We start from the raw sequence: 13,482 nt of genomic DNA on the forward strand, positions 1-13,482 counted from the left end.
CAATTTGCTAATAAGACAAATCCATTAGGATAACAGTAAAGTTATCAACAGAGATCTTAAAGGCCAGGAGGACTTGGGAGGATGTTTTTTTTGTCCCAGGAATAAGATACATATCAATGCAGATTGTTATATATTGCAAAGCTATCCTACAAAGTTGAAGGAGAAATAAAGACCTTCCACCAAAATTATAATCTATAAAAATGTATGACTACCATGAAAGCATTGCAGAAAATATTTGAGAAAATCATAAACACAGACGAGGAACACAACAACATTGAGATAAAGGAAAAGAGTACATCTCACTGGAATATAAGATGAATGAATAATGGGAAAATCAAATACCAAAAACCTCCCAAAATGACAGGAATTAGTACTTTAAATAACAACATAATATAAAAATTTAATTCTCCAATTAAAAGACACAGATTAGCAGACTGGATTTTAAAAAAGCAAGAAACATCCTCACTTTTTCTGCAAAACACCTGATGTGCAAAGTCATACACACACTGAAAATTATAGGTTGGAAAATGATATTCCAAAAGGTTGAAATGTGAAACAAGAAGGAGTAGCTATGCTTCAATCTCACAGCAGTAACTACAAATAAAGTCTGGTCAGAAAAGCCAAGGAAAGACACTATTTTTTTTTTTTGTAAAATTAAGGATACAACAAGAAGGGATAAACATTATATACATGTCCTTACCATTGATCACCCAATTAGATAATGCAAAAAATATTTTTAATTTATCATTTTTAATTTCACTGGTATAATTTTTATGTAATGATCACATTCATCCTAGGGAATTTGTACTTTTACATGGTGTATCTTGATTCCTTTTTTTCCCATTCCCCTTTGCTCCCTTCAACCCCTCTTCCCCCTTCTTTTTTACAAAAGCCCATTAAAAATAATTTTGACATTAAACACAGACACACACTAATAAAATTATATTAGGGGAATTCAAAATCTCACTATCACAATTACATATGTCAACTAGACAAAAATTAACAAAAAGTCATAATTAAAATATTTTAGTTCAAACTGAGTTAGCTAATACTCTCCAAATTAAATGATATTTGCTGTCATAAAGCAAGTCCCAATAAAAAGCTGCAATAATCTCATGTATCCTATCAGGTTACATTGAAATGAAACTAGAAATCAACAGCAAAAGAAACCACAGAAATTGCACAAGCATGTGGAGAATGAATATAAACTTTGAAAGATCAATGGGTCAGTCAAAAAATCAGGAAGGAAATTTTAAAATTTATAGAATCAAATGATATTTGCAATACTAAATGCCAGAATCTGTGGTACACAATGAAATATGTTTTAATAGGGACAGTTATAGCTATGGTCATTTATCTTAGGAAAAAAAACCCAGCAAACAAACAAATATCCTAATAATGAATTTCAATATCCTAAGAAAACTAAGATCAAGGTAAACCCACATCAGTAAAAGGAAAGAAATGGTGACAATTAGAGTAGTAATTAACGAAATTAAAAGTAGAAAATGATACAAAGCTAGTTTTCTATAAATATAAGCAAGATTAACAAGCCCTAAACTGACCTTATATGAGAAAAAAGAGAGAAGAAAAAGAGAGAAGGCCCAAATTAAGAAAATGAAAAATGATAAAGGCAAACTCATTTCACACACCTCTAAAATACTAGTGATTGTAATAAATGGACAATATACAACAAACAGATACGTTTGTAGACCTAAATTGAGCCAAGTACATATCCAATGTCAAAAAAATCAATAATATCCAATCAAATTTAAGCAATAATTAAAACTCTACCAAGCTAGAACAGCCCAGGAGCAGATGGATTTATAGCTGAATTCTACCAGAACTTTATAGAAGAAATAACTCAATGCTCCATATAATAGAAATGGAAGGCATCTTTCTAAATTTATTCAATATGCCAAGCCAGCATTATCTTGATACCAAAATCAGATAAAGACTCAACAAAACAGAAAATAAACACGTATGTCCTTCATGACTATAGATGGAAAAGTCTTCTCTAAGATTTTTGCTAACATAACTCAATAGCATATTAAAAAATCATATATTATGACAATGTTGGTTTTATCTTGGAGATGCAAGAATGGTTCAACATATATAAATCAGTGAATGTAACACATCACATAAATAGAATCAAAAGTAAAAAAAGTGCTGAACATCTCAGAAGATGCTGAAAAAGTCTTTCACAAAACCCAACACCCATTCGTGATTAAAAACCCTGAAGAAAACGTTTAAAGGATCTTATCAAAAACTGTTAAAAGCCATATGACAAAACTACAGTCAACATTATACTAATATTTGGAAAAATAATTTCTTTTAATGTCTAGAAGGAGAAAAGTTTGTACATTTTCTCTCCTCCTGTTCAATACAGTTTTTCAAACTAGCCAGAGCAATCAGGCAAGAGAAAGGACAAATGGATGTAAATAGGAAATAGAGAAGTAAAATGATCCCTATTTGCAGGTAATGTGATTCTTTACACAGAATACCTAAAAATATCCCCAGATTCATTTTCTATTTGAATATAGAATTCAGGGGAGAAAAAGGTTAGTGGTGTAGGGGAAGTGGGAAGGGTAGGGGAAAGGAAATAAGAGAAAAGAAAAAATATCCGAGAAATGAAAAATGGAAATAAAGTTTTTGTAAATAGGGAAGGGAGGAGGGGGTAAAGGGAGGACAGGGGTAATGGGGAAAAATGAGAACCAAGACCTGGTATGTAAATGAGCAAGATCACAATGATGAATGCAACTGTACTGTAGAACTAAAATGTACCAATAAACTCAATGAGAAAAAAAATAGAAAAAAGAATTCAGTGAACTGGTCAAAAGAAATGATGCAAAGAAATATATTGCTTTCCTATATACCTACAATGAATTAATGAAAAGAAATCAGGAAAACAATTTAATTGTTGGCAACTTCAAAATAATTGAATACTTAGGAATTATCCTAACCAAAGAAGTGCAAAATTTCTACAATAAAAGTTATGGAACCCTGAAGAAAAATTTGAAGATGACTGCAAAAAATGGAAAGATGTTCCTTCTTCTTGGGTTGACAGAGTTAATATTTTAAATATGACCATATTACAAAAACTCTGTATTGATTCATTTGTAATGTCTATTAAAATACCGGCAACATTATTCACAAAGTTCCAAAATGTCATACAAATTTTTACCTAAATTCAAAAGAGATCAAGAATGTCTAAAGAAATCCTAAGCAAAATGTAATACCAGAGACATCACTATATTGGACTTCAAATCATACTATAAAGCCATAAAAAGAACAACATGGTATTGGTGCCAAAACAGAAAGGCCAGTTGATGGAATGCAATAGACGACACATAAACAAACCCAGCTTTCTAGTTATATGATTTTTTAAAATGATACCAAAACATGTTCAAGAAAAGAAAGTCTTTTTAACAAATGATTCTGGGAAAACTGGAGATCCACAAGCAGAAAAATGAATCCCAGATCTTTTATCTACCATGCTGTACTAAAATCAAAATGTGTTAAAGATCTAGGAATAAAGCAACACATTAAAACTACTAGAAGACATCATAAAGGAAACAATTTAAAATTATAGACATAGTAGGAGACTTACTGAAGAGTACTACAGAAACATACACAGTACTATTAAGAATCAATGAATGGTAGTGCATTAACAATTTCTTCATAGCAAAGAAAATAGCTAAAGTGAAAATAAAACCTACATAATGTCAGAAAATCTATGATAGCTAATTCTCACATAGAGGATGAATTTCTAGAATATAAACATAATGTAAAATTAACATATATAAATACAAACCACATGAAAAAGCGGGCAAATGAACTGAATAGCTACATCTCTAAAGAAGTTCAAATGCCAAAATGTATATGAAAAAATCAACATCTGTAGACATCAGAAATATGCAAATTTAAATTACATTGAGATTCTATCTCAACACAATCATAATGGCTATCATCAAGAATACAGAAAAACACAATTGCTGCAGAGGATGAGGGGAAGAAAAAATCCACTTACATTGTTGCTAGGAATGTAAACTAGTGCAATCAATATGAAAACCAGTTTGGAGGTTGCTTAAATGACTGAACATAAGACAATTTGAATCTGAATTCTTAGACTCTTGGTCATATTGGTGAAAGTATTAACTACTGTATGCTATAGTAATACATGAATAATATGTTAATAGCACCAAAATCTACAATACCTAAGTTGTGGTAGCAAATATGATGCATGACAACAGAAAAATGGATAAAAATTGGGTATATATAAACAATGCAATACTTGTTAGACATAAAGGAAAATGAAACCATGTGCCTTGTAGAAACCTTCATGTTACATGAAACTAGACATGCTTATTCTTCTTCATGGCACAGTAGTACTTCATTGGGTATAAAAACCACATTTTCTTCTTCCATTCATCTGTTAATAGACTTATAGACTGCTTCCAAGGTTTACCTGTTATGAATTGTGCTACTATAAAAATGGATATAGATACATAGTTAAACTCAGAAAGTTAAATAATCACATAATTTTACTTATGAAAGAAACCTAACAGCCAACCAACCAAAAAACAAACAAACAAAACAGTGGGGAGAAGAAACTAGAAGATAGCCTTCCAGAGTTCAGAAAGGGAGCAAGTGGGAGGAAGGAGAAGAGGGGGGAAATCTTATTGAAATTAGGACATGTTACCTGTATGTATCAACTTCCCCAAATAAATGCTATCATTATATAATACTAATATTCATTAATAAAAATTAGAACTTCTGCTGCCAGTGATATAGCTTAGTGGTACAGCACCTGTCTGGAAAGCATGAAGCCCTGTGTTCAATCCCTGGTATCAAAAAACAAATGATAGTTTCATCCACTTCTACTAAAAATGTACTACAAAATCAAAATAAAAACTAAGAGTAGAGTTTAGAAAATTATTAGTTTCTAATTAATGTAACAAAAACATTAATCTTGGTTAGTAATGTTTTTATTTTTGTTTTTTATTAGTACATGCTTGTAGTATATGATTACTATGTTCCCTGTCAGGAGATGGTAAATATATATAACAGATCATAATTTTTTCTCCCCTTCCCCTCTTTTACATCCCCCTTCACTCTTTTTGTTGGTTCCTTTTCAAAGGATGTATCTCCCCATTTCCTATTATCTTTTAATTTGCTCTTTATTTTTATTTTTTTCTCAAGTTTCTCAAGTAGGACAAAACATATATATTTTAGCTTCTGTGTCTCAACTATTTCACTTAATGTAACAGTCTCAAGTTGCATTCATTTTCCCAGAAATGTTTGAAGTTTATCTTTCTTTATGGCAGAGTAGTACTCCATTGTGTATAAATGCCACATTTTATTCATCCATTCATCTATTGATGAACATACAGGCAACTTCCAAGATTTACCTATTATGAGTTGTGCTGCTATAAATATATGTATGCATATATCATTGTCATATGATGTATTTAACTGTTTCTAGAAAATACATAAAAAGAGAATAGCTGGGTGGGCTGAAATTTCTAGTTTTAGTTATTGAGGAGTCTCCAAACTGATTTTTATAGTGATTATACTAGTTCACATTCCCACCAACAAGAAAGAATGGTTTCTCAGCCTTGACAGCATTTATTATTATTTGATTTCTTGATGATAACCATTATTTCTGCAGTAAAATGGAATCTCAATGTCATTTTAATGTGCACTTCTCTAATAGCCAGATATGCTGAACATGTTTTCATGTATTTATTGACCATCTGTATTTCTTCTGAGAAGTGTCTGCTCATTTCAGTGGCCCTCTTTTGTGGGGAGTCTAAAATTTTGATGTGCATTCTGTATTCTATGTATTTCGTTGTCCAGTGTGAAGCTTCAAGAACTTTTCCTCATACAATAGGTTCTATCTTCACTGCATTAGTTGTTTCCTTTGCTGTATAGGAGCTTTTAAGTATTGTATGATTGTTTATTCCTGGTATTACATCTTGCACAATTAACATCCCATTCAGAAAATATTTACCTATACTAGTGTCTTCAAGAGTTTTCTCTATGTTTTTCCCAGCAGATTCTTTCTATTTTAACATTTAGATAATTTATCTATTTTTATTTTAGATTAGAATATGGTGAAAGATATGAGTCTACATTCAGTCTTCTGCATTGGATAGCAAATTTTTCCAGCACCATTGTTAAAGAGGATATAATTACATCAGTGTATGTTTTTGGATACTTTGTCAAAGATCAGGTAGCTGAATGGGCCTAGAGTTGTTTCTTCAACCTCTGTTTTATTTCATTAGATTCATTATTCTGTTTCTGTGACAATAAATTATTTTGTCACTGTAGCACTGTAGTATAATTTAAAGTCTGTGATTGTTGCACTTCCTTCTTTGCTCTTGTTGAGCATTGGTTTTGCTATTCAGAATCTTTTCTCACTCCATGTGAACTTTAAGATTTTCTCTTCACCATAGATCTATGATAAATGCTATTGGTATTTTACATGAGATCTCAATAGTTCTGCATATTAGTTTTGGAAATATGGTCCTTTGGCAATATTTATTCTGCCTATCCATGAACATGGGATATCTTTCCATTTTCTGGTGTCCCATTTAATGTTTCACTCCTCTGTATTTTTAAAGGTTAGGTAAATTTCTGAGAATAAAATTTTTCTTGATGCTATTCTGAATGATAATATTTTCCTAATTTCTTTCAGGTGAGAGTTTTGTTTGTATACAAGAATGCTATTCACTTTTGTGTGTTTTTTTATCTAGCAATGTTATTTATTTATTAATTCTAGGAGTCATTACATGTAACATTTTTGGTCTTCGATGTAGAGGATCTGTCATTTGCAAATGACAATCATTTAACTCCTTACTTTTATATATGTAGCCCTTTCATATTTTTCTCTTGCCTAATTATTATAGATAATACTTTGAGAAGTCTATTGAATAGGAGTGGAGATAGTGTATATCCTTGTCTTCCTGAATTTAGAGGGAAGAATTTTAGCTTTTCCCCATTTAATATATTTTGGTCAACAATTTGTCATAAATGGTTTTTAGAAAAGTGAGATGATGTCATTCTATACAAAATTTTCTTCAATTTTTGTCATGAATTGATATTTGGATTTTGTCAAAGACTTTTTCTGCATCAAATGAGATAATTTTATTTTTTTCTTACTTCATTTCATGTGATATATTACATATTTTGATTTGTGTATGTTGATCCATCCCCACATCCCTGGGATGAGTCCTACTTAGTGATCATGTATGGTCTTTGGGATGTTTTGACATTCTGTTTTCCAATATGTGTGCATTTCTAGTATTTGAGCATCTATTTTAATTAAATAGTTTTGCCTGCAGTTATCTTTTTTTCTTGGTTCTTTGTATGATTTTGGAATGAAAGTAATGCTAGCTTCCAGGAGTGACTTTGGAAGTATTCCTTCATTTTTACATTCATTAAAAAGTTTGAAGAGTATTGTCATTATATCTTCCCTAAAAATCTTGTAGAGTTTATCACAGGTTCATCACCTGTGATTTCCTTAGTTGGTCACTTTTTAAAAAATCATTTCTTCACCAACAGCCTGTCTTGGAAGTGCAAAGAACTGAGTTTGATCCCTGGTAGCCCCCCCAAAAAATTATTTCTTCAGTTTCATTGCCTGCTTTGGATTCTTCATATTTTTTATATCTTTTCCTTTAGTTTTTATATTTATATGCATCTATGAATCTGTTCAATTCTTCTGAATTCTCCAGTAGTTATTGAATTCTTAAGGTAGTTACTCATAATCTTTTGGAGTTTGGTAGTGTCTGTTACGAATTTGTTTTTTTCATTACTGTTTGTATTGCTTTGGGTCTTTTTATTTTTTATAAAATTGGCTAGGAATTTGCTTGTTTATTCTTTCAAAGAAATAAATAATTTAATAATTAATTCTGCTGCGTCTTTAGTCTCAAGTTCATTAATTTATGCTCTGATCATTATAATTTCCTTCCTTTTATTAGTTTTGAATTTAGATTTTTCTTATTTTTCTAGAACATTGAAGTTCATCATTAGGTTCGTTATTTGGACTCATGATATTTTTCTAATGTGGAATATTACAGACAAAATATTTTCTACGAGGACTGCTTTCACTGTGTTATGTTGCACTGGCATTTTAATTTGGTTATAGAAAATATCAAATTTCTTCCTCGATTTCTTCTGAGACCCATTCATTATTAAATAGAACATTGCATAATTTTCATGTTTTCATAATTTCTGTGGTTTCTGTCGCCACTGACTTCTACTTTCATTGTATTACGATCCAAAAATATGGTCAGTGTAATTTTGATTCTTTTATGTTTGCTTTAATAATTATTGCCTAGTATGTGGTCTATTTTGTAAAAAGTTTCATGTACTGCTGAGAAGAATGAATATTCTTTTGTTGTTTAGTGGAAAATTCTGAAAGTATCTTTTATTTGGTTTAATACTGATATACTTTTCTTGATGTTTGCCTAGTTGATCTATTTTTGATAATGGGGTATTGAATGTCCCCACAGTGGTGTTAGTGTTTGTCTGATCTCTTTTGGTAGATTTATTGTTTATTTGTTGGATGCGCAGGTATTTGGTGCATATCTGTTTACCTTCGTTATCTCTTACTCATCAATTTTATCCTTAACCAATATGTATCGACTTTTCTGATTAAATTTGGCTTAAAAGTCGCTTTGTGTGAATTTAGGATAACCACTCCTGTTTTTTCCAGGTTAATGTCACATAGAATGTTGATTTCCATCCTTTGATATTTGTAGTCTGTAAATTTCTTTTTGGTTTAAATGTGTTTTTTGTGTACAGCATACTCTTGGGTTTGATGCCTTGCCCATTCTATCAATATGTGTCTTTTGATGGAGAAATTGAAACCATTTACATTGAAAATCATTCTTGAATGTTATTGATTTATTCCTATAATTACTATAATTTCTGGTAGCTAATTTCCTTTTCCCCCCTTTTACTTAACTGCTTACCCTTACAGGTGTATTCATTCTTCTAGACTTGTGGTCATTGTTGGTTTCATTGTCTCTTTCTGCGATATCCAGGAGATATTTTTAGTGCTGACTTGGTGTCATGAATTTATTAAGGTGATTTTTGTGATAGAAAGTCATTATCTCTCCAGCAATCGAGGAACATAGTTTTGCAGTATATATCAGTTTGCTTTGGAAATTATTTTCTTGTAAGGATTTAAATACTTCAATCTCAAATAGCCTTTTAGGCTTGTGTTTTGTATTCTATAATTCTAATGGGATTACCTTTATAAGATATTCCTTGATTTTTGCTCTCAGATTTTTAAATTCTGTCCTTGTGTTGGACTTTGGGAATTTTGACTAGGCTGCATTGTAGAGAAGTTCTTTTCTGATCTTGAAAATTTGAGGTTCCATAAGTGTGACTTGTCTGTATGTTGAATTATTTCCCTATATTTGCAAAGTTTCCAATTGTTTCTGTAAATAGGCATTTTATGCTATTTGTGCAGTCTTCTTTATTCATTAACTTCTATTCATTTTAGGGAAGTCTTCTATGCATCATCTGGCATGAGTTGTATTTTTTTTTCATATTCTGTTATTTTCATGGTATCTCTGAGTGACTGGTCTCTGACAGCAGTATTTTATTCTAGTGCTGACACTGTTCTCTCATTGGTCCCTTGTGTTACGCATACTTATAATAGAAATTTTAACTTCCTTGTTTTCTGCTTGGAATTTTTTCATGGAATTTAATTCTTTGCTAAACTGTTTGTTCATGGTTTTGTATTACTTTGCTAAGCTCAAGTAACATTTTATTAACTTCTTCTGAAAAGTCTCTGAACATTTTTATTACTTCGATTATCTGTTCAATTATATCTTCTTCTAGCTTGCCAAGCATTGTATATTTGGCTTTTGATTTCCTCCCTCTTGACACCCGCTAGATCAGCTTTGGAGGACTGAGGAGATTTTGGAAACATTTTCTTGCCTTGCTTTCTGTTTCTATTATACATTTGTTTGTTTGTTGTTGTTGTTGTTCTGAGTTTTGTGGGTGCTTATAATGAAAAGACTTTTTGCTTAGTACATAGATCCCCTTAGTACTGTATCTGTTTTTCACTGACACACTCTGGGCATGGCTCATTAGATGTCTTCACGTCTGTGCCAGTCAGAATCTGATTACCTACATTAATTTGGGAAGGGAGAATGCAGTGTAATTGGCTCAGTACTCAGTTATCTTTGATGAACAATATTATTAATAACACAAAGGAAATCTGGATATCAGCATACATAGAAAACCTATTATTAGCAACACCTATGCAGCAAGTAAATCAGAAACAATGTTATGATCAACATGACTTACATATTTTTTAGATAATAAATACTTTTATTTGGTTTATTTGGTTTGGGAATGCATTTAATAAAATATGACTGCTTACTACTCTGTAAATTTACAACTTAAAACAAAATAATACACTGAATTAGAAATGCATCAAGCTTTCACACTGTGTGAAATTATTCCTTAATCTTTATTGTTACCACTAACTAAGCAATAGTTTGCATGAGTCTGAAGTTTCTGTGTTATTTGTGTTCAATGCCAACCCCGAATTAGAAGAAATGAAATATTTTGTTTATTTAGACTTCACAAAGGGGTATGAGATGCATAGAAGGATTAAACTAAACAAGGTACCAACCTGTGGCAAACTCACAACACACATTACAGTATTGAAGCTTCTGGCTTATTAACTATCACTTTTCACTACATTAAACATCTTGAGCTCTATAAATATATGTTTTCAACCTACGTCAGTACCTCAACAAAATTTTAAATTATTTATGAATTGATGATACTAATATGAAGTTGAAAATAAAAATATAATTTAGGTTGCCTTCTCTGTAAAATCTGAGATTTAAATCACAAAATATATATTATAATATTACCACAAATTAAGTGATTTTGAACTGCACCTCTGTGAGACTGTTCCTCATGTGAATAAAAGGGATACTGCCCAACCAATGTATTTCATACTAGTTCTAAAGGTAAAAGAGGCAATACACATTTTTTTTAGACAGTGCCTCTCTATTTAGTTGAAACTGACATGGAACTCACTATGTAGCTCAGGCTGGTCTCGAACATAGTGATCCTCCTGCCTCAGCCTCCTGAGTGCTGGGATTACAGGTGTGAGCCACCACACACTGCTTGAGGCAATACACATTTAAATCCTTTGAAAATGCCAACAAAATAGTATTTGCTGTTATTATACAACATATATGTAAGAAATATAGGCACAACATAAATTTTTTTTCAAATTGCAACATAACAACTTAGGTTAAAAATATATATATTTCCCAAATTAAATGTAATTTAACATTTCTCTTTAATCCACAAATAAATTTAAAACTATCCATACAAAACAATTAAATACCTTTATTTTCTCTTCTCAAGTAAATATTATCAAGAATCAATATCTATGTATCTTCTTTCCAAAAGCTCTAAAATTTGTCTCAGCTGTATTAGCTACAGAAAGCTTTAATGATTTAATACACTGGTTTCTTCTCAATTTTTGCTTTATTTAATCCTTGAAGATGTCTTTAAGTGCCTACAACACCTATTCTGGATTTTTCAAAATGAAAATGTCCTTTTGTTTTTAATTTCTTTTTTATTGAGTTTATTGGTAATTTTTAAGTATACAGTACATTTACATTTATCATTGGGATCTTGTACCTTTACATGACAGATTTTGGTTCTCATTTTTCCCCCATACTCCTGCCCTCCCTTCACCCCCACTACCCTTTCATATTTACAAAGACTTTGTTTCCATTTTTTTCCTTTTCTCATATTTTTACTTTTCCCTTATTTCCTTTCCCCTACTCCTCCCACTTCCCCTACACCTTTAGCACTTTTCTTCCTATTTCGCTTTGTCAGTTACACAATTTGGATCTTATTTACACTTTTAGTTTTTCACACCAGAAAAACTATTTGGTATTTACACATGTGTGTCTTATTTATTTCACTTAGGGGTATATCCTCAATATGTATCCATGTTCCTATGAATGACTCTAGTTACTCATTCTTTATGGCTGAGTAGTACTCCATTTTACAGAGAAACCACATCTCTATCCAGTTTCCAACTGGTGGGTAATTGGGCTATTTCCAAATTTTAGCTATTACAAACTGTGCCACTATAAACACGGGTGCTCATATATCACTGTGGTATTATTCTTTTAATTATGGAACAGGTCATTCTCAGAAATAGACCACATACTAGAACAGGCTTAAATAAATGCAAAGGAATAGAAGTTTTCCCATGTATATTATCAGACCATATTGCAATGGAACTGGAGATCAATAGCATAAGAAACCATAAAAACTTCAGAAACACAAAGACTTTGAACAACACTCTCCTGAACAGACAATGGGTCACAGAGGATATTAAAGAAGAATCAGTCAGTTTTACAAATAAATGATAATGCCAATATAATATACAGGAATCTATGGGACACAATGAAATCAGTTCTATGTGGAAATTCATAGCAGTGAATGCCTACAGTAGGAAAACAGAGCAAGATCAAATAAACAACCTAAGGATGAATCTTTGGTTCCTAGAAAAAGAAAAGCAAGAAAAACTTGAAGCTTATACCAGTGAGGAAATTATAAGGATCAGAGCATGAATCAATGCAATGGAAACTATGAGAATGATACAAAAGAGTCAACAAAGAGTTAGTTTTTGAAAGAATAAATAAAATCAATCAACCCTTAGATAACCTTTTTTTAAAAGTTTTTTTTTTATTGAGCTTATTGGTACAATCTAGGTATACAATACAGTTACATTCATCATTGGGATTCTGTACCTTTACATAATAGGTCTTGATTCTCATTTTTTCCCTTGTCCCTGCCCTCCCTTCACCCCTCCTCCACTCCCCATTTACAAACACTTTATTTCCATTTTTCCAGTTTCTCATATTTTTTTCCTCTCCCTTACTACCTTTCCCCCACCCTTCCCACTTTCCCTACACCTTTAGCCCTTTACTTCCTATTTCACATTATTAATTATCTCATTAGGATCCTGTGTACTATTATAGTTTTTCACACCAAAAAAACTATTCGGTATTTCAGTTAAAGAAATCTCTGTATGAACATTAAAAATAGGGAATCCTAAAATAAAACTAAAAAGGAATGTAAAAGAGTAAAGGCAATGATGTAGCATTAAAATAATCCTTAATTCTGGGGATGAAAATGGTCCCCGAACATATTTAAATTGCTTCTTGCTCTTATAGTCTTATCTTATTCTTTTTTTCATTATTTAGAGAATACTTTATTAGTTTCTGTAATCAAACCCACGTAGATATGACCTTACATATTCAATACAGTGCGTTAACCCTGTACTCATGGAAAAAAATAAAAAATAAAAATAAATTAACATTTCTAGACCAATATGGCTGTCCATTTCTGTACAATGCCAACTCAACACAGTAAATTGGGATGACTTTTTCCAAAGTTGGCAGCACCTTTAAAGTTTCC

This window comes from Fukomys damarensis, unplaced genomic scaffold (genome assembly GCF_012274545.1).
Source record: "Fukomys damarensis isolate Sample0158 unplaced genomic scaffold, DMR_v1.0_HiC HiC_scaffold_39, whole genome shotgun sequence".
Classification (NCBI taxonomy): domain Eukaryota; kingdom Metazoa; phylum Chordata; class Mammalia; order Rodentia; family Bathyergidae; genus Fukomys; species Fukomys damarensis.